This window comes from Talpa occidentalis, unplaced genomic scaffold, assembly GCF_014898055.3.
Source record: "Talpa occidentalis isolate TD23 unplaced genomic scaffold, MPIMG_talOcc4v2.1 talOcc4.337, whole genome shotgun sequence".
Classification (NCBI taxonomy): Eukaryota; Metazoa; Chordata; class Mammalia; order Eulipotyphla; family Talpidae; genus Talpa; species Talpa occidentalis.
In genome coordinates this window covers 8,586-35,379 of record NW_023603596.1, presented here as the reverse complement: position 1 = coordinate 35,379, position 26,794 = coordinate 8,586, and the positions used below count along the sequence as shown (strand labels likewise).

Genomic DNA, 26,794 nt, shown 5'->3' with positions numbered 1-26,794 from the left:
CTCCCAGCCTTCCAGCGAGTCGTGAGCGCTGCAGAGCTCATGGTGGGGAGACTGCTCTGGAAACCCTGAAGAGCTATAAAAACACATGACGCTGTGCTTATGGATCCTGTGCCCGCAGGATGAAGACAACCACCGGGGGTCTCTCCTGGATCCTCTGCATGCAATGTCAAGCCTCAGGTGACTTTGGACAGTGGGGAATCTGACCACTTCACTTCACAGAAGGTGAAGGTGGTTCACAGAGGCCAAGGCCAGGAGCAGCTCCAAGGCTCGGGTCTTCTGACACCCGAAACTTCCCATTGGTCTTGCCTGCCCTCCCCATTTAGGTTCCCAGAGGAAGAAGCCCATCTTATACACTAGATTCAGAGGGTCCAGAACACGGGAGATAAATATTTGTTAAATCTGTGGACAAAAGGCAAAAGCCGAGTCCTGACTTACTACATCGTAGCCCGTCGGGGCCCGTTCCGAGAAGCCACGACCCCCACTCCTGTGATGGGGTCCATCGATGTCTCTGGCAGGGCTTCCGAAAGGTCTTTGACCTCAGGCATGGTGGATCGGTCCTGGTTCCGAAAAAGAAAAACAGCACAATATTCAAACTGAGTGTTCAAAGTGAACAGCGCAAACATCTTGAGCAGATAGGGCCAGAGTCTTGGGGCCAGCATCCTGAGCTACGTTCCACCCACTGGAATTGGCTAAGAGTCCTGACCTTACCTGACCCTTTCCTTAGACCAAGAATTCAAATCACCTCTAGCTCCTGCTTGGCAGACACTGAACTAACAAAGTGAGGGCTTGTCCTTGCTCTGAAGAGGTAGTTTTGGTTCAAATCCAAAAGCAAACCATTCTCAAACTCTCCAGCCCAGCTGCCTGACCTCTGAACAGATACCAGAGCTTCCCAGAGGCTAAGTCAGACCTGGCTAAGTCGGCCCACACCCTGCATTGCTCTCCAATATGCTGTCTCCTTCCAGAGGAGGACAGGCTTCACGATCCATGGCCTCTACCACAACTTAGGTGGGATCGTTCAGTGGACAGAGATTTGTAAACAAGTAAGAAGCTTTGCAATCACAGGGAAGAGAGCGCTCTGGGCATGGAGGCAGAAGAACAGGGCTCTAGTCCAGACTCCAGGACTCTGAGCTCTCAAGAAGTCACGACACTGACTGTGGCGGTTCTGCTGTGAAAATGAAGAGAATCATGTAACTGAGGGCTGGCGAGGTCCCTGGCACACAGTAGGCACTCACACAAGCAAATGAGACTGGTGGGTTTGGGGTACGCAGGTCTGATGTGACCAGCCAGAAACCTGGCAGGCAACGTTCCCCCTAGAGGGCTGGCAGTTGCCTTTGTTGGGTTTAATCCTGCAGCCATGTGGGCGCTCGCTCAAAGCAGGCCGCTAACAATGGCCGTAATTCTTGCTGGGCACTTTGGGAGAAGGGGGGGTGGGAATGGAATTATTATTCTACTGCTGACTGCCTCTTGATGTGACCAGAGAGAGGTAGGTAATATAGAGAGCACTGGGTCTGGGCAGCTCAGTGGCAGTACACCAGAAAGCAAATAAAAAAGGTAACACCTTATGTAAATGACTTCAGTACTTTTAAAAGGACAAGCTATGAAAAAGAGCAAGTTAAATTCCACCTCCTTCTACAGCAATTAAATTCCACCGGCTGTAGTTCTGCCAGATCTCTCAGGTTGGTTACTGCTTTTAAAGCAGACCCAGCATTCTGCCTAACTAGGCAGGCAGAAGGAGGACTCTTAGTTCTTAGCCTGGAATCAGAAAAGGCAGACTATTAAAAATGATTGCAGCCTCCTAAATAGGAACAATCAAAATATTGTATGCAAGTCACCCATGTAATCAGCGTCCCCCAGGACCCACCAAGTCTCCAGAAACAGACTTGTCAATGCAATGGAGCCAAGTCTCCCTAGAGGCCAGGAGGCCCCCAGTACTAGCCCCGCTCCACTTGTGTTTATGACAAAAGCCAAACTAAGTTATGCTTTACTTATTCTCCTGGAAAGAAGCTTCTAGAAGCCCAGGGCAGGGAGGACAGGATACACATCCTTTACTATTTTCCAATTTCCTTTACCAAGTGGACTAATCTGCATAAACCCTGGGCTTAGAGCTTCCTGCACACAGTAGGCTTTAAGTAAATAGTTAATGAATGAACATGCGTGCATGTCCCCAATAAAGAAGGTTCAGAATTAAATATCCTCACCGGCCCAATCCAAAGCAAACATTGATCAAAAAGTGTCTTCACTCGAAAAACCCCATATTGTGGGTAACACGAAAATCACATTGCTGAAGCTTGCAAAAATATTGGTACCTGCTGTTGGTTACCAAAATGTTTTGCAATTAACAACTCATTAACGGAATGTACAAATTCCTGCCAGTGCTAAAATATCATGCTGTGAATTTAACAAAGAACAAGCGAGGTAAGTTTTTTTTCTTTATTAAGATAGTACTGCCTCCACGATCAGAGAAGGAGGGGTTGCAGAAGCATGGGGATAAGTAAGTACTTCATTTGCTAACAGATTCACATCCTCCCGCCGCAGTGCCCTCCGCCAGGCACGGCTGGCAGCGGCCCTCTCTCGCTCCGCAGCCCACCACCAAGTAGGAGGGCACACCCGGCCTGGAGGCCCCGCCAGCTCCCCAGGGCGCCCCGAGAGCAGCCCAGCCGCGACTCCAAGATGGCCGCGGGCGGCCTCCAGCTGAGGCAGACAAAGGAGCGGGCGGCCGCAGCCCCGGAACAGGCAGCCGGCAGGGCGAGCACGGAGCCTCTCAGAGGCGGCTGCCGCTTCCCTCCCGCGGCTGCCAGGCCCCGGGGATCAAGGCCGCCTTTGTGAAGTAGAGACAGACGCGTCCTCGCGGGCCGGGCTCGCCGCGGAGCCAGCGCCGCCATCAGCGGAGGCGGCTTCTGACGAGCAGCGCGCAGACATCCCGGCAGAGGCGATCCCTCGCGCGGCCTGCCCGCGTCACGTACTTTCTGACTGCAAATTACTTTTAAGAGCGTCTCCACCATCACTTCCATTGGCCTTCCTAACCAAAGCCCGTTCAGGGCGCAGCACCCACCGCTCCCTGGGCCCGAGGCGGGCCGGGCCGGCACCCAGCGCCCGCCGGGGTGGCAGTCAGGCCCGGGGAGCAGGAGCGGCCAGCACGTGGGGCCGCAGAGCGCGTCTGAGGGGCGGCTGTGGGGCGGCGGGTGTCCGGGCGCAGGGGCAAGCTGTCTGGGGGTCCCTGCGGCGCTGCGGGCCCCCCTGAGGCAGCTCCCGGACAGGGCCTTCCCGCCGCCGCGGCCTCCCTCCCGGGGCCCGGCCGGGGACCGGAGCACCCCACTTTCGCAGGCGCCAGACCCCTCGACGCTGCGCAGAGGGAGACCCTGTCCTGGGAGCGCAGCAGTTTCAACACTAATTATATGTTAAAAGGCCAGAGTCTCCTTTCTCTAGCCGCAGCCCAGTGACCGAGGGGGAGAAAAGTGCAGCGAGATAAAAGGAACATGGGACTAATTTTCCTCACACCTCAGTTTCAAGATTCAACATTTCCCTCATAAATAATTTACAACAATAAAAATGAGCTAGGGCCACGTTCGTGTAGGACGGAGGTAAATTTAGGCCTAATGAGGGAGACCGCGCGTCGCGCAGGAGGGAACAGGCTGATGGATGGCCGCGGCGCGGGGCGACAGCCCGCCGGGCCCCTCGCGGAGTCGGAAGTCCCAGGGCCCGGCGGCAGGAGGGGCAGAGCTCGGGGAGCCTCCTTCCCTGCCAGCTGGGGCTGCGAGGAGGGGCTGGGGGCGGGGGGGGTGGGGGCAGACGCTGAGCCAGTGTTTTGGATGACAGGATAGCGGATGTGGAGATTTCCCAGCACTGGAGGACGGAACCAACCTGCAAGTCAGTCAGATCCAGTGACTGTCAGGTAAGGGATGCAGGTGGGGCCAGCTCCTGGGACTCACATCTGCTCTGAGGTGTGGGGCGCTGACCTGGGGCTAGTCCTCCTCAGGTCACCCGGTGGGTCGTCAGGTTCCAACCCCAAGCCTGTGATCATTTGCAAGGGCGGGGGGACTGCTGAGCCTTGCTGCCAGCAGTGTTCTGTGTCTCCATGAGGCGGGAGAGGGTGTGCACATGAGTGTCTGTGTGTGTGTGCATGTGTGACTGCATGTGCATGTGAGTGTGTGCGTGTCTCGCATGCACACACTGGGGCACGTGGGAGTCAGGTGGGGTGAGGCATGTTCTGCAAGCCTCAAGCCAAGGAGGATTTTTGTCATGCCTTGCTCAGGTGAAGTACGCACAGCACTGGGTGGGAGACAGCCTGCTTCCTGCTCTGCCCGCAATGCTGCAAACAGCACCTAGGGGCCCCCAGCGGCCCCACCACAGCACCTCGGCCGCCAGCGCTGTCATCCCAGGTTCACAGAGAAAGGAACTTGAACTAGAAAGGCCTGGCGCACAGACAGCATGCTGCAACCTGGTAGCTGATCAAAGAGGGAAGGCAACAGTGTGCCTAATCCCTAAAAGTCAGCCGGCTGGGTTTAACTGATGCTGAACATTGTTTCTGAATCAAAGAGGAGCCTCCCCGCCCAGTCTGGGAGAAAACTAAGCTACTGTATTGCAGTTGAAAACTCAGGGGAACTTTGATATCATCTCTGTTTAATTTCCCCCGCCCTGGGAGCCTGGGGTTTATCTCCTTTTATCAACTCCTGCAGTGAAATCAAACCCCAAACGACAGAGCTCAGACCTCTCTCCTCCTCAGCCCTTCCAGCAGAGGGCTGGGGTGCGGGCGAAGGAGTTTGAAGTGCTTTCAGGGGGCAAGGACTGCAGGGGGGCAGGGGGCGCTGCCTTCAAAGGAGGCACAGCAGGAGGCTGTGGCCAGAAAGCCTGCTCAGAAGCGGCACCGCCAGCGCTGCCCACCAGGGCCGGCGGCGTGACATGCACACAACTCTTGAGGAGTCATTCCAAAGTATTAAGGGGGGCAGGTACACTGGGGTGCTGTCATTGAAACAACAAAGCCGGTGGGTTAATGAAGTCCCCACAGAAGGACGAACTTGCGGTATGCTTGTTTGAAATCCAAAGTCAAGGGCACAAAAGGCATCAACTGCCTGTCCACATCTACCAGCCTGTGGGCCTGGGAAGGGAAGTGGATAAATATTTCACTCACCACGGGAAATGGCACCAGAGCCAGGGGGAGACTGAGAGCCGGCTGTCCCCCAGGGACAGCTACTGGGGCGGCCGTCAGGGGGCTGCTCTGCTGTTTCCAGCAGCAGCGATGCAGGAGTCCCTGCCCCCTCTATTGTCCCTTGACTACTAGCACTGCCCCTCAGCCAGGTTTCACTAATGGACACCAACACACACACACACACACACACACACACAGAGCCACCTCCACACAGCAAAGGTGCAGAGACCTACCTCCTCAAGAGGGTGTAAGCTGAGGCCAGGGTCCAGGCGGCACCCAAGTAAATGGCCAGCCGGCTCCCAGGCGCTAGCGAGTGGGGAAGGCAGAGGACAGGCTAAGAAGTGTCCCCTGTGAACTCTCAAGACAGCATGCGGGTGTGCTCCTGCCCTTTGGTCTGGACAGCTTCCATGGTGACCAGTCACAAATCAAATCAACCCTGTCGAGTATGGCCAGGTGGCCACAGGCCACACAGGCTGCTGGGAAGGCTGCTGAGATAGTAGAGAACTAAAGCAAATATTTTTCTAAGCTCTTCTAGATCACAAAGAATTTTCCAGCTGGGGAACTAACAATGGTGAGCATTTCCTTTTCCCCATAAAGGCCTGTTACTTCTGACAGAAGAATCCTGTGTGTAAATGCAGCCATTCGGCCTGCCCTAAGCTTAGATGGCTATTCGTCATTTGATTACCAAGCAGGTTTTCCATGCGAGGCAGGCCTGGCGCTCTAGTTGTACAGCCTGTTACAGTACAAAGCTGGATCCCAGAATCACTCTCCAGAAATAAATCTGAATCAAACTCTATCCCCCAGCCGTAGCCAAAGCCTTGCCCTTTACAGGCAAAACCAAAGGGACCTGGTGCTGGCAGGGGCCAGGTGGTGGAGTGGGGAACCCCATCAGGTCCTGGTGCCATATTGTCCCTGACTGCAGGAGAACAACCCCAACAGAAGGCAGGCACCCTGCAAAGGAAGCCTCGCCAGGGGCTCCAAGAACAACACTGTCTTGATGTTCAATGACATCCGATGAGTCATGCCCTAGCCCTGATGGCTACAAAGCCTGCAGAAGAAAAATGTCAACATGTCACCTCAATCCTGGGCAGTGAGTTCCCAGGCCCGAAGCAACAGCACCTCTGGTTTCTGACATTCAGCAAGGCAAGTGCATCACCGCCCGCCCTTTCTGGGCCTTCAACGGGTCTTGGCCGTTTCTTTTCATAGGTGTCGTCATCCAGCCACTCTGCCTGTACGGCCTGTACGGCGACGCTTCCAGAACACCGCTATAGCCCGAGTTTTCTCGAGAGCCAGAGATGTGCCTTTAGGGTGTGCTGCATGTTCCCTGAATGCCTCTACTCAGCTGACCTTGCCACCCTGCCCTTGAAGCATCCTCCCACACCCACTACCTGACAGGGCCTGGCACATGGCAGTCAATGCCTCAGTGGTGGCAAGGAAGACATCCCCAAGTCTTTTGTTGACATTTCCTCTTTAGTAACAGAGTGCCTCTCACGCCACTGCCACTTCCTGCAGACCTAAAAGGGGCCTCCTGTGCTGAAGGCGGATGGGGAGCAGAGCAGAGGGATGGGACGGGTAGGCTTTGGCTCTGAGGTGCCCAAGCTTGAACCCGGGCTTGACATTTAGAGCTGTGTGATCCCAGATGAGTCACTCCAGTTTTACATCTGGAATAACAGCTAATAATACATTCTCTACAGAGATATAATGGGTAGAAAGAACTTGTAGAATCTGTATCAAAAGACAATCAACAAGAGTGAAGAAGGGAGAAATATTTGTAAATCATATCTGATAAAGGGCCAATATCCAAACCTATCAAGGTCTCCCACAACTCAACAAGGAACTCAATGAAAAAAATGGGCAAGAGACTTGAAAACTTGTCTCCAAAGAGAGTATATAAGTAGCTAACAAGCAAGTGAAAAGGTATCCAACATCACTCGTCATGAGGGAAATACAAACCAAACCACAAGCAGATACCATCTCACACCCATTAGGAAGGCACCCTGGGGAAAAACAACAACGCAGAGAATCGGAGATTGTGGAGGCGGGAAGAGCTGGGCCCCTCGCGCACACACGACTGGCAGGAATGGGAACTGGCACAGCCGCTGCAGGCGGGTCTTCACACAAGTCTTTCAATTACCATAGGATCCAGCCAGTCCACTTGGGGATCTACTCCCAAAGAATGGAGAGTAGGACCTTGAAGAGGTATTTGTACACCAAGTTCACAGCGATGTTACTTACAATGGCCAAAAGCCAGAGCGGCCCAGGCGCCCATGGGCAGAGAAGCAGACAAGCAGAATGTGGCATTTATATAACCGCAGGGTTGTCCCTCTTGAAGAGGAAGATGCCACACGCACTGCGATGTGGGTGACCCTGGACGACGTTACGTTCCCTGAAACAAGCTAGACTCAGAGACAAACAGCGTGGGGTTCTGCCTACGGGCAGCACCTCAAGTCGTCACATTTGTAGAAACAGCAAGTGGAATGATGGGTGCTGGGAGGGCAGGGACCAGCTGTTCATGGGCACAGATTCAAGTTTTACAAAATGAGAAAGTTTTGGAATGAGTTACACAGCCACCTCCTTGACACCACTCTGCTCGGTACTCTTCAAAATAACGAAAATGGTAAATTTTATGCTACATGTATTTTACAATTAACATGAAAGCACCTACAACTGTGGGACTCAAATTTCAGTAAGTATAAGTACAGCTCAGAGTTCCCATTAAACATGCAGATTCTGGGGCCTCTTCCCCAAATATCCTGATTGAAGATCTGGGAAAAAGCCCTGTAATCTGCATTTTCACAAACATATGTAACTTATTAAGTATTTATTTCTTTCGAAAGGAATAAGGGAGCTCCTTTTGAACATTTTACTTTGCTGATCAGTAAGTATCCTTTGAAAAAAGTGTGTGTGTGTGTGTGTGTGTGTGTGTGTGTGTGTGTAGAGAGAGAGAGAATGATATCTGGTGCTGATTCTACCCACAAGCCCAATAAGCTCGTCCTTTAGTCCACAGGGAAGCATGAGCTACAAAGCTGGAGTGCTGGGCTCCTGGCCTGTGGCTTTCTCACATTTCAGCGTGGACAAGCGCCACCTCTAGCCAGAAGTGTGTCAACTAAACCGAACATGCCCACAGGATGTCCCCACCAGGGGAGGTAGTGTCCCACACACCCTGCGGTTGCTGTGCCTCCCAGCAGCTGCAGAGAGGGCTCGACATGGGCAAGCCCGCTGCAAACAGCGCAGGTGACACAGGGAAACCACAACTCCCAAGGGCAGCCCAGCGAGCAGAAGGTCACAGAGAGCTCAGGGGGCCTGTGAAGCTCAGCCAGGGAGGGCCTCAGCGAGGCTGAGAACAGCGTGGGGAGAGGCAGCTCATTTGAGGCACCCAGGCCTCCTCTCCCACAGCCCAAAGAGCAAAGGAGACTCTGCTCACTCAACTGCAGCCAACTAAATACAGAGTTCTCAGCCCCCCACATGCAGTCGTGTAGTCATTTGTTATCTTCATCATCATAATAGCACCTCTGACATTTCCCATGCTTGAGCCAACACCATCATTACTTTCCAGTGTGGCAAGGATGTCACTCCTTGAGCATGAAGCATGGGGCACTTCCAACTGCTAAGGCAGAGGGGATTCCGATCCCGTGGAAGCAGATCTACCAAGAAACTGATGGCCGTGTACACTCAGGACAGCCCCCTGGCCCCTACCAACACCCCAGAAGGGGGGATCCAGCAATGTCTTTACTTGGTCCTGAGGTTTTGTAAAATGTACTAAAACAAGGTATTCTTGGATTCTTTTTCTTATACCCCCACCCCAACTGGATAAATGTCAGACCCGCAAAACTGGGATCTGTCATTGCACCTCACTTAAATTTAGCGAAGACTCCCACCATGGGCAGTGCCAGGATACTCACACACAAGCTCATGCGACCTTTCAGGGTAGGTTTTATTCTTAGGCCATTATTAAAAACAAAGAGATGGGGATTCAGGAAGTTTCCATGAAGTTCCACAACTTGCCTAGGGTCACCTGATTAGATCCTAATCTCAGTATTCAAGCTCCTGAATCCAACCCAGAGTTCCTTCTACTATATCATCCCTTCCCCGCTGCCCTGGGCAAAGACCTAAATAATAACCACAAGTAGAAAGGTACTCTGGAAAAAAAAAAAAATTGAAGCTACTCTTCTGATTAATCAGTTAACAAACCTTTAATAACTACCACGAACTTTTACTGAACTCTTGCCCCGTGGCAGGCGTGAAGCTAAGCACTTGCAATATTTCATTCATTTCTCATCATAATCCTAACAGGTAGTGACTATCTTTAGCTTCACTTTACTGAGGAGGAAACTGAGGCTCAGAAAATTTCGTCAATTTGGCAAGAAGACATAGCAATAGGAAAACCAAGAGAGACGCTGGGGTCTAATTCTAAGGTCCCTGCGTGTAACCCCAATGTACGATTCCACATAGAAATGGGGCAAGGCCAGCCGCAGGGTGGAGGCAGGACAGGGAAAATGCCTTCAGTAGAAATCAGGAATGTGGCCTAAAGGCCAGAAGTAAGGAATGAAATATGCTGATTAAAGATGATTCTAGGCTCCAAAACTAGAGGTTGCCATGTCAACAGCTCCACACAGGTCTTGGTGCCAGGCCCCAGCGGAGGCGCCACTGGGGTAATTCTGAGCATGGCATGGCAAAGAACCCACACGAGCTCCAGGGAGCAGAACAGAGGCCACCTGTCTCCTGCAACTAACCTTCGAGTACCCTGCGTTTTTCAGTTAGTGTAGGCTTCCGCAGAGCTCCTCTGCTAACTTTCTGGGGCAGTTGATAAGGTTTTCTAGCCCTGTTAAAATGAGATGAGATCCAGCTGCCAGCTGTCAAGAAATGGACAATGAGATTAAATTAAGAAGGAACCACCCGAGACAAAGGCCCCAAAGAGGCGCTGGCCTGCTGTCTGCTTTTGTGGCAGAAATTTGAGTGGGCTCTAGTTCTGGGTGGGGGTGGGAAAGAAACTGGACAACAGCCATTTTTGCCATTTGCCCCTGTGGCCTTCCTCCCTGCCTTGCTGAGAGACAGGGCAGGGACAGAAGTCCCATCTTTCACGGTGGTCAGAAAGGCTGATAATTCAGGAAGAGTCGTGTGTGGGTAACAAAAGGGACAAAGACGCTGTGGGTCTGCCCTATTCACCTGGGGTTGTTTCTGGGGAGTTGAGGTCCCCTGGCACGAGGCTATACCGCCTGCCCCAGCCCCTGTCCCCGGGCCTCATGCCCACCATCCTTCCAGAATGGGTACTCTGCATTGTGGACACACACGCGGGGCACCTCATCATGCAGACAGGTGCCCTGGGGTGTAGGTGTCCTCCCTGTGTGCCCAGGTGGCAGATGAGGCCACACCCCAGAAGATGTCCGAGACTCAGGTGCACGCCGTTCTGCACCCATGTGGCCGCGGAGAGATGGACCCCAGGCCAGGCCCCATGAGTGTCCCGGGTCTGTGCAGGTGGCCACGGCGGCTCTGCAGGCCCTCACCTGCCCCGGCCCTGGGGGCGCCCGGCCTGAGCGTGCCCGAGCTCCCTCCCGCCCCGCCAGGCCGGGCTGCAGCCGGGAGCCGCGGCGCGCAGGGCCGGGCAGAGGCCGCCGGGCCTGTCCCCGCGGCGGGCCGGGCACGGAGCCCGCAGGCCTCGGCGCGGCCCGGCTCCGCCCGCCCGCCCGCCCCTCGGCCCGGGGCCCGAGCCCGCCCGCCCGCCGGGGCCGCAGCAGGGCCGGCTCGGCCGAGCCCCGGCGCCCGCCCGCCTCACTTAACTGTTCCCCGCTGGGGCGGCGGCGGCGGCGGGTCCCGGCTCCGTCTCACGCAGAAGCAGCTTCTCATCGCCCGGGCGGCGCGGGAGGGGCCGGGCCCGGGGCCGGGCGGCGGGGCCGGCGCCGCAGCTCGAGCGCGAGCCTCAGCCGGGAGCGGCGGCGGCGGCGGGGGCGGGGCGCGGCCTGGCGGCGGCGGCGACCACGGCGCGGCGGCTCCCGGCGCGGGCGGCGGCTCCGGCTCCGCGCTGGGCCCGGGTAGGCGCCGGCGCCCGGGCTGGCGCGGCGGGGGGCGGGGGGCCCTCGCGCCGGAGCCCGCCGCCGGCACCCGCCTCCCGGCTCGGCCTCCCCGCGGCCCGGCCCGTTCGCGCCCGGGCAGGCCCCGCTGACCTCCGGCCGCGGCCGCCTCAGACCCCGGACGGAAGCCCCCGGCCGCCGAGGAGGAGCTTGGGGCGCCGATTACCCCCCCACACCGCCCCCCGCCGGTCTCTGCCCCCCACTCGGCTCTCCCCGGCCTCGCCGAAGCCGGGCCGGCCCTGCCGCACCGCCTCGGGGCCCTGGAGCCCCCAGGCCTCTGGGAATCTCAGATAAAATCACACACACACACTCTCACACACCACACACTCACACCACACACTCACACACACCCCACACACACTCATAACCCCCCCCACACACACACTCACACACCACACACACACCCCCACACACCACACACACCCACACTCACACCACACACATTCACACACCCCACACACACTCACACCCCCCACACACACACCACACACACACACCACACTCTCTCACACACACACACACTCTCACACACCACACACACACACCACACACACACACACACACACACCCCCCACACACCACACACACCACACACACACCCCACACACACACCCCCCACACACACACCCCTCTCTCAAGGACAACCAGCCCTCCCCAGGCCTGTCCTCAGTCCCATTTACTCCAGCTCAGAAAGCCCCCAGCGTCCTCGGGGGACCCATACAGGCTTACATAAGGCCCGGACTAAGTCCAGGCAGCTCAACTGACCCCAACCCACTAACAATTCTTAGCGCCCCCCTTCTGGGGGTAACGATCTACCCAGAGACCTAGAGCCAGGGTTATGGGGCTGATCTGGGGGAAGCATCTAGAGGAACAGTTTTAAGGAGAAGAGCTGCCCTACAATACTTGGGGAAAGGTACAAGCCAGAGTATAAAATGGAGCTAAATGAGCTTGACCCTCACCTAGAGTGACCAGGAGGAGGGAGCCAGAGCAGACCTGGCACCCCTAGTCAGACAAGCCCTACCCAGCCTCAGGAAGGCATCCTAGGCAGAGCCCAGGACACTACGGGAAAGGATTCTTGTCAGGAGGCTAGAGTGTTTAGGGCTAAGGACCACGCAAGAGTGATCAGTATCAATTTCCTAATGCATCAAGTCTCATTTTCACACATTCTAGGCTTTTCCCAAATAGCTATTTGGTCTGAAAGAGAAGGGTGGCAGGCAGAATTGGCTGCTGGATAAAAACAGGTCCTGGGGGGAAGCGCAAGTGTGTGTATGTCAAGCATCTGGATCACTCAGACAAGCCATTGATTCAGATAGGATGGTCAAGCCCTATGTTATTTAAACTCTCACACAGGAAAAAAACAAGTTTTTCATTTTACTTTCCAAATTTAGTATAAACCCTGATACCAAAACCTGACAGATGTAAGACCAAAAAGGAGAATGACACCCAAGTATGAAACACTAGTCTCTGGACACTTAATATATGTTTTTTTGAAAAAAGAGGTTCTGTGATCAAATAACTTGAGGAAATGCTGTATGCCAGCTGGAGTTTACCTGTTGGAGCTGCATAATATGTATTAGTCTATTTAGGTCTGTGTGAATTCCAGGAGTAAAAAAACCTGTTTAGCTTGGAAATCCCCAAATCCACATGAGTCAAAACCATCTTTTCAAAGTTCATGGATCAGTCTTCAATATGGGAATCAGAACTATAGACCAACTCACTTAAGAGTATAATAATTGCAAAACTGTTATAGGACAGGGAGAGGGGCAGCCCAAACCCCGCAAACCTGCCTATTCTAAATGGGTTCTGCCATCCGCCGCATCAACACAAAACATAGGAGACTTTAATGGGAAGGAACTTTAATAAAAACTAGGAAACAATACAGGTAAGGCAAAGAGTCTAGTTTCTAAATAAAGCACCCAAAGTTACCCGTCCCCTCGTGGGTAAAACTCCATCCATATGGGATCGGCCCAGAACAAGGCCCCAAAGCCTGCTACAAGTCTAAAGCATCTTCCAGTGGGGACCCACAGAAAAGGGTCACAAACAACCGGACAAGCCCGGAAGGAAAAGAGCAAAATCAACATCAAGATAAAAGCTGCCAGGGCCTCCCCGGTGGCGCAGCGGTTGAGCGCTGGGTTGCAAAGCTGCCGGCGACCTCTGCGGCTCCGGTTCGATCCCCGGCTGCTCCCCGGCCACTGGAGGAGGGTCCCACATGGCGCGCAGACCTCTCCTGCCGCCCGCTGCTCCCCTCAGCAGTGTACTTCGGTCCTTCTGCCTGCTCTGCTCCCTGCTCTGGCTCTGGTGAATTCTCTCACCCTCCCGCGCTTCTGACTGTACCCAGTGCATGTATAAACAAAACAAACGAACAAACAAATAAATAAATAAATAAATAAACATGCCTCTATAAAAAAAAAAAAAAAAAAAAAAAAGATAAAAGCTGCCATTGTCACCTCCCCACGGGTCTCACCCACATCTGTGTCACCCAGTCCACGACCAAAAGACAAGCGCAGTTTCTTCACGTGTCTCTAGGCTCCATGCGCCTCCTCCAGGTCTCCTTCTGGCTCCATCCTGCTTCCTTCCTCAGTCTCTTCTGCAGCTTCTCCTCTTCCTGCTCAGCTCCACCCTCCCTTGGGTGGGGCAGGGAACCTCCCCCTTTCCTGGGGACCACCCTGTTGAAGGCAAAGAGTCTAGTTTCTAAATAAAGCACCCAAAGTTACCCGTCCCCTCGTGGGTAAAACTCCATCCATATGGGATCGGCCCAGAACAAGGCCCCAAAGCCTGCTACAAGTCTAAAGCATCTTCCAGTGGGGACCCACAGAAAAGGGTCACAAACAACCGGACAAGCCCGGAAGGAAAAGAGCAAAATCAACATCAAGATAAAAGCTGCCATTGTCACCTCCCCACGGGTCTCACCCACATCTGTGTCACCCAGTCCACGACCAAAAGACAAGCGCAGTTTCTTCACGTGTCTCTAGGCTCCATGCGCCTCCTCCAGGTCTCCTTCTGGCTCCATCCTGCTTCCTTCCTCAGTCTCTTCTGCAGCTTCTCCTCTTCCTGCTCAGCTCCACCCTCCCTTGGGTGGGGCAGGGAACCTCCCCCTTTCCTGGGGACCACCCTGTTGCAAAACTATTAAATAAAATGTTAGCTATTTGAATCCAGCTTTCTGTAGAACAATTCAAAACCCAACATGATCTAGCAAGCTTTATTTTGAAAGTGGAAAGATTAGTCCAACGTTAGGAAATGTGTAAATTCATTGTACTGTTAAAGGAAAATGTCATAGGACATTATCATCAGAATAGCTGCTAAATGTATTATTTGATAAACTTCAACTCCAATTACATTTTTTAAACTTAGTGAACTACTGAAGACGATTTAAACTTTATACCATGACACAGTATATCAAAAGCCATCAACAAACATATTTAATGTGAAACAAATAAAGGTATTCTTGTTTACCTTACCTGAGAAATCAAATAACTGTTGTAGAGTAACCCCGATACAAAACGGGGTGCCTGACTGTGGGTCGTCACCCGCGCGCTTAAAAGGACTTATCAATGCTCTACTGCAGGCACACGTGAAAGGTTAATAAAAGGTTTATTTACCAGGGAAGGGAAATGAGGAAATGTACAGCTCTGGGAGAAAAGTGGGAGACAAAGTTTTAAATGAGTCCTACCCAATCCGCCGATCAGGAATCCCAAAATGGCGCTCTCAGAGTTGGCCGCCAGCCAGGAGCGGTGAAGCCAGGAGGCAAACGACCGCGAGCCAGCGAGCCCAAGGCCCACGTGTTTGGTTTTTATATCCAACCTGGCTGCCCAACTCCACCCTCAGGTCCCAGCCACCCTCCCTTGTGGTGATGGGATTTGTCTTTCCCAATGTCCTGATGGCTTTAGTCTGGAGTGGGGGTGGGGTCCACAAAGCCTGTATGGGATTAACTCAGGACATCATTTCCCCCTAACATAAGGATGCCTGATAATTGCTACAAGCTAAAGCCTATGTAATAAGATAAGAAAAATAAATAAGAAATTGAAATATTGGAAATTTCATTATTTATTTGTGTTTTAAGTGTTTGCCTAAAAATAAAAATCAAAAAGAATCAGTCTTTAAAATTTTTAAAGACTTCAGTAAGCTGTTTAGTTAGAAGATAAACACCAAATCAATGATTTTCTAAAATGTTAAGGGAGAGGCTATCCAGAAGGACTTCCACTAGAATAAGACTCTTGATCTTTCCACCCTAGGGGAATATACGCAATTTATCTGATCAGTAGAAGGAATTGAACAAGAGTAGATGCTTCTGAGTTCTCTTTTTGGCTTCAGCTGATTGTACAGAGTGTCCTCTCTACCTGTAGACAGATCTTTGGGGAGGGGGCAGAAGGATACTACTGTACTGCACTGCCTGCTATGTCAGAGGTAAACCTATCGCATTCAGGGTGAAATAAAGCAAGTCCAGTTGGCTACAGATCAAAAGTTACATATTCCAGTCAACTTTATCAGTGGTAAAGGTAGCATTTTCATCTTGTATGTACCCATGGCTCAGTTTCTTTCAAACTCGGAAGCAGGGAGAACTGTTATATAGGCCCACTAAATACAGTGCTAAATAACAGTGACTTCCATTTAGAAAGTATGATTTTTAAAGATTATATTTATATTAGCAATGAATGCTATACAATATCTAGGCATAACCTTAAAAAGAAATGACAAGGCTCATAGAAAGAAAACTATAAAACCTTACTAAAAGGCATAAAAGAAAGCTTTACTGTATAGAAAAACTTAACAAATCCCTGGCAGGGATGGCATTGTAGAGATGTCATATCCCACCAGCTTAATTTATAAATTGATTGAAATCCAAATCGAAGAATCAATATGGTTTGCGAGTAAGGTGTGATGGGACATGACAAAATTAATTTTTAAACTTACCTCGATAAACAAGTGTGGGAAAATATCCAGGAATTTTTTGAAACAGAGTATTATTATACTATTATAAGAACATTATAAGAATAAATATCAAATATTATGTAACCTTTACATTATATTCTAATATCTTTTGGAACTCTACCGGACATTAAATAAATATGAAATAATTAAAATTTAAAATGCTAAAACAATATGCAAAACTTCAGTAAATGAAATTGTAGACCACAAATGTAGGAACAGACACTTGTTCTCTAAGTTCCTGGTTTATGAATGCTTTGTTTTTATCCGCTGATCTGTTTTTATATTCCTAGCACTCCAAACCATAGCATCTTGCCTAAAACCACTCAAATACTTGCTCACTGGTCTCCTGCTTTGTCTCTATCCAAATAATGGAAAACAACAAACCAGAGCAATCTTTATACAACATAAGAATAATAAAACACACTAGTTCACTCCCTTGCTTAAAGTTTTCCAATGACTTTCCATTAAACAAAATAACAGTCAAGTGCTCCCACACGATCTACAAGATCTGTTGTCTGGACACTGCCTGCCCCTCCATTCTCTTTGCATAGCTCCATCCTCCAGTCACACTGGCTTCCTTAGATCTTCAAATATCAGAGCTCTTTCTTCCATGGGGCATTTCACCTAGACAGCGGCTTCTCCGCTCCATCTTTACAGGACCCTTCTCATCCTTCAAGCCTCAGCGTAAATGTCACCTACTTGGTGGCCATCTAAGTACCTGTTTTCATTTTGCATCAGTTTGTTTCCTGCTTATCATTCATCTCAACATCGCTATCCACTATTTGCTTACTTTTCAGATGCCAGTCTCCCCACCAGACAAACAGCTCCACCAAGGTGTCTGTTCATCAAGCACAAAAGTGCCACATGCACTAGCCTTACTCTAAATGTTCTTTTAATAGATGTGTCAACATTCGATGTGTGCACAACCTTTGTCCATGCCTAATAATTATCCAAAGTAAACAAGCAGGTGAGTGCACACGGATGTATGTTCAAGGATAATTATTTCAGCATTGCTTATAATGAGAAAATATTGGATACATCCTAAATATCTGGCAATAAAAGATCAAGTCATTTGTTTTTGTTTTTTTTTCCCTTAAAAAAAAAAAAACAAAAAAACTGTACTGACAAAGAAATGTACCGTAGTGTTTTTTTAAGTTAAAACAAAAGCAGGTCATAGAAAAGAATGCATTTATTCTCTGTGTCCATCAATTTTGTATGTATCTGTGACTATATATGTATCTCTATGTACACAAAATATTTGGGAAAAAAGGTACCAAATGTTAACAGCTCAACAGTGGCTACTTCTGGGGAAGGGTAGGGCCTTTCATTTTCTATGTTAGCATCTCTATATCACACAGGAATATGGATGCCAATTACAGGGCAGCTAATCCACAGGCACTGGGACAACAGCCCCAGAGTCTCTGTGCCAGAAGTCAGCCACCTTCCGTCATCCTGTTCATGAGAGTGAAGACATTGAGAACACATGACTTTCCATCCTTTGCCGACATCCTCAGAAGGCTCTTTTTTATCCTTATGTTTGTTGCCTCATAGGATGGCTTCCCTGCTTCAGACAGCATGGCCTCTTCTTTCATGGCAGAGAGAGGGCAAACACTTTCCCAGAAGATCCCCAGCAGTCCTGCATAGATCCCATGGGCCAGAAGAGGGTCAATTGGCTGGCCACTGCTATCTGCACAGGAAGCGAGGAAACTAGCTTTGCCAGTGCTGATCTCTTGTGGAGAGAGGCCACATTGCCAGGCCAATGAAAAAAATCACCATTCCTTTGGAAGACAGTATGGAGGTTCTCAAACAATTAAAAATACTACTCCCAAATGATCCAGCAATCTTACATCTGGATATGTGTGTCTGAAGAAAATGAAAATGGGATCTCAAAGAGACACTTTCACTCAGCATTGTTTACAACAACCAAGACGTGGAAACAATGTAAGAGCCTGTTGACAGACGGATGGGGAAGGAAAATGTGTGTGTGTGCGTGTAACACTATTATTTAGCCATAAAAATGAAGGAAATCCTGCCATTTCTGAGAACATGGATGAATCCTGAGGCACCCTGGTAAGTGAAATGAGTTAGACAGAGGAAGACAAGTACTGTGTGAGTTCACTTATATGTGGAATCTGGAAGGACCAAACTGGAAGAAGCAGAAAGCTGACTGGCGGTTACCGGGGGCTGGAGGCGGGAGAGGGGGTGGGGCAGATGTGGCCACATGTACCAACTCCTGCTACAAGGTAAGTCTGGACATCTGGTGTCCAGCATGAGGACGACAGCTAACAACACTGTAGTGCACACCTGAAAGGCCTTACACGATCTCGCCAAAGGCAACTGTGAGGTGATGGGTGCGCAGCTAACCTTACTGCGTTAAGTATTTCACAGGGACATGTATTTCCATCATCACATTCTATGCCTGAAACATACACAGTGTTATATGTCAATTACATCTCAATCAAGCTGGAAGAAATGAAAATTAAATCACTGCTTCCTTATCATTTTTTTATGATTTTAAATTTTTATTTTTTATATATTTTACATCATTTTTCATTTTTGCACAATGTATGCATTTTCATCATGGTTATAGTCCCCATATAATTCCCACCCCCCTTGTTTTCATCCTACTCCCTCCTCCCCCCAACATATTGTGTCTTCTGGTTTATAGTTTCATTAATTCAAAAGGGCACCTGCACCCCTATGTCTACAGAAGCACTATTTATAATAGCTAAGCTAAGGAAACAATCCCAATGCCGCAAAATAGATGACTGGATCAAGAAGATGTGGTACATATACACAATGGAATATTACTCAGCAATCAAAAAAGATAAACTCATGCAATTTGCTTCCTTATCTTAACAAGGCAATTAATATTTAAAAATAATAATAATGAGTAGGGCCTCCTTGGTGGCGCAAGAGATTAAGCACCGCACTATGAAACAATCTGCAGCCTCTGCAGCATGCGTTTGATCCCCAGCCGGCCAGATAGAAACCCACATGGCTCAGCAGACCTCTCCTGTCTCGCCTGCTGCTCCCCTCAGCAGTGTGTTTCAGTCAATCTGCCTGTTCTGTTCCCTGCTCTGTCTCTAGTGAATCTGCTCACCCCCCGCATCTCTGGCCTGCACCCCAGCTCTTGTATGCATAAATAAATTTTAAAAATTTAAATTAAATTAAAAAAATAAAAATAATAATGAGTATATGTTTTATAATAAAGTAGCAAAAATAAGTCAGCGTATTTCAGACATGATGAGATGCCAGAGGGTGTTCAGTGCCACACCCCACTTGTCCTGGAAGTGGGGGGTAAAGTTGATGTGGAGAACCGGTGGATGCGCCCTTGCTGATCACCTGGCCTAGCCTATGTAGGGCAAGGACCAGCTCCGGGGGTTCCCTGAACCTGGGCTCTCCACCACTCACTTTTTCCCTATTTGTCCTCCTTGGGGGCCCTCTCAATTAATAAATACATCATTGCTCCTCAGACTGTTTTCTGATATTGATCTGTGGGAACTAGAATGGATGGATTTGGCCTCAAGAGCCCAAAGGTAAAATCTCATCAGTTATCAGTCTTGCTGGCTAAACAGAACTTTCTCCTGACCTGCAAGGTTTTTGATGTGACCTGTGGCCTCAGACTGAACACAGAAGCCTGGAGAAGCAGAAGGCAGGCAAGTGGGATCAGCATGTGTGGGACGGGTGTTCCTGTGTGGATGTGGCTGGCCCTTTTCTACGGAAGTTGGACTGGAAGACCATGAAAAATAAACACAGAATAACCACAAACAGTGCTGCTGAAACAGCAGCCATGACCCCAGGAGGGCTGCATGCAACCTAATTCTGAAACAGGGCGCTAAAGACAGTGACTGGGGCTGGGGACAGGCCACTGTCAGTGGGTTCTCACCCAAGCGCACAATTTCAAGATACTCAGTTGCACGTGGGGTCCGACAACAACAGGATTTATTTATCAAACAGAAGGTTGGGGGAAAGGAAAGCATTTATGAGGCCACAGGTGGCCGGCTGTCTCACCCCACAGTGTCCGCAAGCAGCCTTACACAAAGGCTGCTCGTGGGAGGTGAGGTGACACTGCAGCAGCTGCAGCAGCTACCTGAAGGTGGGGCTGGACACCAAACCCGACAGTGACAGACTCAACAGCACCAGGAGGTGGTGCCGGGGACCCAGAGGCTGTGGTCAGCACCTTGAGATGCTGGGCTGAGCCGGATGGTGCTCCCTGCAGGCCATGTCAGAGGCAGGGTCGGAAGCAGGTGCAGTGGCCGAGTCTCTGCGCAGGTCTTCGGAGGTCTACAAAGTCTACGAAGGCCTGGGGAATCCCAAGGAGGTGGACAGCTCAATGCATTTCTCTTCAGAGGCTGGAGCAGAATCATTCTTTAAAGGGGGTCCGGTGAATGCTTCCTCTTTAAAGGCTGGCTGCTGACTTCTTCACCGAAGTTCCAACGAATCCTCCTCAGGCATCTGGCCAGCTTTGCCCTCAGACGCTTACAGTCTGGAGGACATGGAGAGCCCACCGGTCACCCATCATTTGGTTGTCGGTAACAGAAACGCACTCAAACGAACTTAGGCCAAGAAGAGAACTCGTGGAACAAATGGGGATTCTCATGTAAGCAGTCACCAGGCAGGAGAGTTCCAGGCTTTTCCAGGGCACATGTCCTGCTGGTATTCCTTCTCCTTGTGTGTCAGCTTCTGTTCTTCACCGTTTCTAACAGAAAACTTTTCTTCTCCCTGGTCACAATCTAATGTGGCTGCCCAGATGGTATTTTCAGCCTCAGTCTATTTCAGGTCAGCTCCAAGGAGCCTGCAGACACGGATAAGCCTCCTGAAGCCCCAACACAAGACTTGTTCTGATGGGCCCATTAACGGTCAGGTCTGTCCTGCAGCCAAGACACTGAGACACAGGGCAGGGTCACACCCGCTTACCTACTCCACTTGCCAGCCTCTGTCCTCTGCAAACATGGCATGATCTGTGAGGACCCATGATCTGTCTTCTTATTTTCTTGATGCCATGGACTTTTTTTTTTTTTTTAAGATTTATTTATTTATTTATACAAGCACTGAGTACAGTCAGAAGCGTGGGAGGGTGAGAGAATTCACCAGAGCCAGAGCGGGGAGCAGAGCAGGCAGAAGGACCGAAGGACACTGCTGAGGGGAGCAGCGGGCGGCAGGAGAGGTCTGCGGCCATGCGGGACCCTCCTCCGGTGGCCGGGGAGCAGCCGGGGATCAAACCGGCGCTGCAGAGGCTGCAGGCAGCTTCGCAACCCAGCGCTCAACCGCTGCGCCACCGGGGAGGCCCGATGCCATGGACTTTTAATAGCAAAACTTGAAAACTCAAAGCCAAGAAGCAAACCATTCGTTTTTGCTTTGTATCATTTCTTCCCCGGGATACCAGGGCATCAGGAATCAGAAAAGAGGCTTGAAAGAAAAAAGAGGCTCAGGTCGAGGTGCTAGGATTACCAAGGAGGAAACACAAAGCTTAATCTTTTAAAATATTTATCAGTGACACGGGTATTATAATATAGTGTGAAGTAATTTGCCCCCGGGTCTCAATACATGGAGTCAAAGTGCTGTTGTTACAGTGAGAATAGACACATCCATTCTTCCGGGAAGAGGCCGCAGAGACAAAGGATGCCAGCCCTGAAGGAGGAGGAGCAGGCGGCAGGCAGGCCCAGGAGGAACACGGGGCCCAGGGAGGGTGAGCCGGGGTGGGGGAGTTGGGGGGGGGGCTGGAGGGTCCGGGGAGGGTGAACAGGGTGCGGGAGGGCCCAGGGAGGGTGAGTTGGGGGCTAGAGGGCCCAGGGAGGGTGAGCAGGGGGGCGGGGGGCTGGAGGGCCCAGGGAGGGTGAGGGGTGGGGGGCTGGAGCTGCTGAGAAGGGCGTGTGGCTGGGAGAGGAAAGTGGGAGGTTAGGAGGTGGCCCAGTCAGCTGGAGGGTTCTGGGGTCCCGGGCCAAGGGTCCTTGGGAGTCACAGCCTACATAATCCTATGCAAAAAAACAGTCTTAAATACCAGCCCTAGGCTGGTGACCCCCAAATTCATGTCTCTAGCCTCGTCCCCTTGCTGAACTCCAGACTGCCTGCCGACAGCCCACCTGACAGATACGCCCCTCTGAATGTTGAGTAGACATCTCAAATGGACACATCTCAAGCTCAGCTCCAGATCACCCCTCCCAACCACCCCCCCATCTCATCTCCTGGACTCCCCATCTTTCCAGTTGCCCTGCTGAACACCTGCGAACCACCTTTGCCCCTCCCTGCTCTCTGAGACCTCCCGTGCCTTATCAGCCTCAAAGCTCTGGGCAGTAAAAGGTGCTACCGAGTCCAAGTTTATTTGTGCAAGTGTGGAAGAAGGCAGAATGTGCTCCATTTGAGGGCTACATACAAGATGGCCAGGCAGAAGATGGTGGGATGAGGGCATGGGGAGGGGGTGCTCCAGGCAGCAAGGATGGGCGTCAAGGGCGCATCCGTAGACGCAGGGGGTCTGGTGGGAGATGGCAGGGAGAGGAGTTTGAGCAGAGAGGCCTGGTGAAGAAAGACCAGAAAAGCTGGTAGGCTCTGGCCAGTCCCTACAGGTCCTGACTGGGTCCTCTAGGTCCCCCAGCCGGTCCTGTAGGCCGGTGGATGGGCAGGAGCATCCACCCTTGGCTCTCAGCAGCCTGGTTCCTAGCCCTCTGTTTGGATCTGGGCCTCAGCTGCTATGGCTCACCCAGCCCTGTAGCCACCAAGTACCAGTCCGTGGAACAGTGCAGGGAGGGACACTCAGTGAGACAGGAGATGCAAGGAGGGAAAATGAGCAAAATAAGGACCACGTGGCATTACAGAAGCAGAATTGCACCTCCCTGTGTATGCCGGGACATCGGAGGAAAAACGGCTGGCCGGACTGTGAGTGCACTGTTCGGACTGCTCTGGCTTCCAATTTAAGCTACACTGTGTGCACAAGATTCACTTTGGGGGCCCTGAGGGGAAAGACATCTCAAACAGGCCAACAGTTGTTACAGTAAAAGGGCTGTCTGGCTACCAGTTGAGAGGGACATGATGTGGGCGTTAAGATAGCTCAGGAACAGAAGACAGTCATTTTGAATATGACTCCCGAACCGCAGGTGTCAAGGGTGAGTCTTTGAAGGAAAGGTGTTTGTCTCAGCAGTTTCTCACGCGGCCACTCCAGGTCGTCCCAAGGTGGGCCTCTGCACAGCCCTGATGTCACGATGGTGAAAGATTCTCGTGGACAATTCCAGGGAGCCAACAGTCTCTGTGCATCTCTGGGTAGCGTGTCCACACACATGTGTGGTTCACACCCGTGAGTGCGAGCTGTGTCATGGATCCAGGTGAGATGCCCTTCCTGGGAGGGGGATGTTCTTTATTGTACTATTGTTTCCTTTCAACTTATAAATATTAAGATGCCCTTTATTGTATGAGGTGATGGTGACAGTAGGGAGGTACTTAGGAGGCAATACAACTCCTCATTGGTTTCTTTGCAGGGAACTCTGTTGTGGGCTTCCAAATTATTTTGGGGATTAACTAATCTATGATCCCAAAGTCTGGGAGTCAAGGCCTCCCTGATTAAACTTTTGGTTTTGAAATTCTGACTCCAATTTTGACCTGAGCATCCTCACCACAGGGCATTTCTGCCAGCAATTCTTCCTGCCTGGAATATTCTGCTGCTGATTTTATTCCCTCTTGACATTCACCTTAAAAGTCTCACAGAAACCTTCCCCATCACCTAAGTTGAAAAGCCTCCATTTGTCACCCTGTCTCATCATGTCTTATTTTCATCCTGACATTTATCACGACCTGGTAGGTTCTTTTTTATGTAATTGTTTGTTTGTTTCCTATCTTGTGTACCACCAAATCCCCAGGACCCAGCAAGCACCTGGGACACAACGGGGGCTCCATCGATGTTTGTTGCATAAATGGATGAATGCAGAAAGGACTCGACGCTCTGTCCCCCACTTCTCCCCAAGGAGTGGCCCGTGCCTCGTAAGCCCTAGGACAGGCTCCTGTCATCTGCTGCTGTGTGACATGCCTTCCCCAAACAGCGATTTACAATAACGGCAATCATTTTCTTTGCTCACTGATCTGGGGGTTGACTGGGTTTACTGGACAGTTATTACTTGGGTTCTCTCAGAGGGAATATTCTTTTTTTTTTTTTAAGATTTATTTATTTATTTACACAAGCACTGGGTACAGTCAGAAGCGTGGGAGGGTGAGAGAATTCACCAGAGCCAGAGCAGGGAACAGAATAGGCAGACTGACAAAATCACTGCTGAGGGGAGCAGCGGGCGCGGCAGGAGAGGTCTGCGCACCATGTGGGACCCTCGCCGGTGGCCGGGGATCGAACCAGCGATGCAGAGGCTGTGGGCAGCTTCACAGCCCAGCGCTTAACCACTGCGCCACCGGGGAGGCCCTCTCAGAGGGTATATTCTGACAGTGACTGGGGTGTAGGTCATTCTTAAGACCTCTTTATGCACACGTCTGCCCGCTGGACTGGGATGACTCAAATGTCTGGGGCTTAGTCCTTGGACAAGCTGTGTGACAGGAGAGTAAGGAATGACCAGCTAGTGCGTGGCAGAGCTGACCCCCAAACCCAGGTCCACAGCTCAGCCAAACTAAAGCTGGCACGCAGGGTCGGGACATGCAGGGAAAGTGGGGGACCAAAGAATCTCTGCCCTGACCTTCCACAGCTTGTTTACTTCCCAAGGAAAAAAGCTGTTCCCCGGGTTAGAAGCCACCAGGGGCCACTACCTTTTGTCTCCCCGCCATTGATCTTCCAAAAAAGGATAGATCGAAGTGGCCATCCACATTTGTCACAGGACTCGTGAATGTGGTGGAGAAAGTAAGGGTTAGTCCCCGCCCTTCTGGGTATTAACTAGGGCCTGGTCATAGTCTACTTCAAAACACAGGGAATATTTTATCATTCATTCATTGACTCATTCATTCATTCATTCATTCATTGTTTTTTCACCAAACACTATCCCAAGAATTCCAGTAGAAATCAGGCAAATTTCAATTCAAATTCAGGCTGCGACAGCCTTGTCCAAGACCCTGGGCCTCTCTGGGCCTCAGTTTCCTCAATTCTCAGGTGGGGAGAATAAGTCCCCCCTTGCAGGCTGGTAGGGAGGAGTAGAGAAAAGTCTCATAAAGCGAGTGGCGGCTGGTAGGTGAGGGCCACTGCTCCGGGCACAGGGCGAGATTTGTTTCAGCTGGAGAGACATGGGTGGTGAGAGTCGTGTAGGAGGGGCTGGCTTTGTGCTCAGATGGTGCTCAGACAAAGGGGCCTTCATGAGACACCACCTCCAGACCCCGCTGCGTCCTCGGCTCCCTGCCCCCACCCCGATCGCTTGCTCAGCCCCATTGTTTTGCTTCTGTATCTGGTTTTGTGACAGTTTTAAAGACACCAACATGCCACAAAATTCACACTGTTGCCAGCCCAGCCTGGGCGGCTGTCCTCTCCCCGTCATCGCCAACATATGTTTAACGCGCTGTTCTCCTGCTTTTGTAAACACACTGTCTTCTTTCAAATCTCAAATTAATATGATCCATCCCCTCTACTTTCAATCCTGCCTTACAGCTACATGCTCGGTTAGATTTCAGATTTACAGACACACGCGCAGTAGGACTCACGTGCACGGAGACCCAGTGGTGAGCAGGTCACGCCAGCACCATGACGACTCCCAAGATTACAGACTAACGCACAGACACACTGATGGAGCTGCCAGGGCGACAAAGGACACTGGCGGGTCCCCTGAACATGGGCACCCCGAGACCCAGCAGCCCAGACTCACAGGCTCACAAGAATAAATCCCCAGAGGTCAGACACTCAGGACAGACACTGACACGAAAGCACAACTGTGCAGTCACAGTCACTGGGACCCCGGACAGCGCTGCACTCAGACACTGTTATGGGCTAAATTGTGCCCCCCCCAAGTTCATATATTGTTTGAACTCCCCGTACCTCAGAACATGACTGCATTTGGAGAGGCCTTTAAGGGGGTAATTAAGGTTAAATGAGGTCATGTGGGTGGACCCTGATCCAATATAACTGGTGTCCTTCAAGAAGAGATGAGAACACAGGTGTACACAGAGGGGAGATCTGGCGAAGGCCACAGGAGGCCGGCCATCTGCACCCAGCAGGACAGCCTCAGAAGAAACCAACTCCCTGATCTCAGACTCTGAGCATCGAGACCATGAGGTGCTCTGATGTTTTAGCAGTGTGCACTACTTTGTTACAGCAGCCCTAGCAAATCAATACAGGCATGGAGACCAAGAGATTGCCAGCACCCCCACAACCAGACCCACTACTGGCGCCCTAGCTCATGCAGCTACTGCAGCACAACTCATACCCTCAGAGAAGCCGGAACTCTGTCCCCCGCAGCCCCTTCCTCAGCCCAGGGACTGAGTTTGGTCCTGCCCTCCAGCCTCACCAAGATGCAAGGGACTTCCTGACTGGACAGTGACATTCTGGACAATGCAGTGAGGTGAGAGCACACCATTATCAAGTCCCAACTGTAGGTTCCAAGAGCTGTTCCAAACTCTTTTCAGGAAATAACTCCTTTAACCTCCGCAACAACTCTTCCAGGCAGGTACTGCAATCATACTCTTCACTCAAGAGGTACCAATGCTGGGGCACAGAGAAGTCAGGTAACTTGCCTGAGGTCAC

The 26,794-nt window shown here is 51.2% G+C and overlaps 2 long non-coding RNA genes across 2 annotated transcripts; one reads left to right on the top strand and one right to left on the bottom strand.

Moving 5' to 3' along the window:
• Nucleotides 1–464: 464 nt before the first annotated feature.
• On the bottom strand, nt 465–11,005 carry LOC129146676 (uncharacterized). Its single transcript, XR_008553704.1, has 3 exons — nt 10,925–11,005; nt 9,880–9,999; nt 465–557 (listed from the first exon to the last, which is right to left on the bottom strand). It is a non-coding gene; the product is annotated as an uncharacterized LOC129146676 (long non-coding RNA).
• Nucleotides 3,288–8,626, top strand: LOC119256618 (uncharacterized). Its single transcript, XR_005127844.2, has 3 exons — nt 3,288–3,581; nt 3,817–3,892; nt 8,147–8,626. It is a non-coding gene; the product is annotated as an uncharacterized LOC119256618 (long non-coding RNA).
• Nucleotides 11,006–26,794: the final 15,789 nt, after the last annotated feature.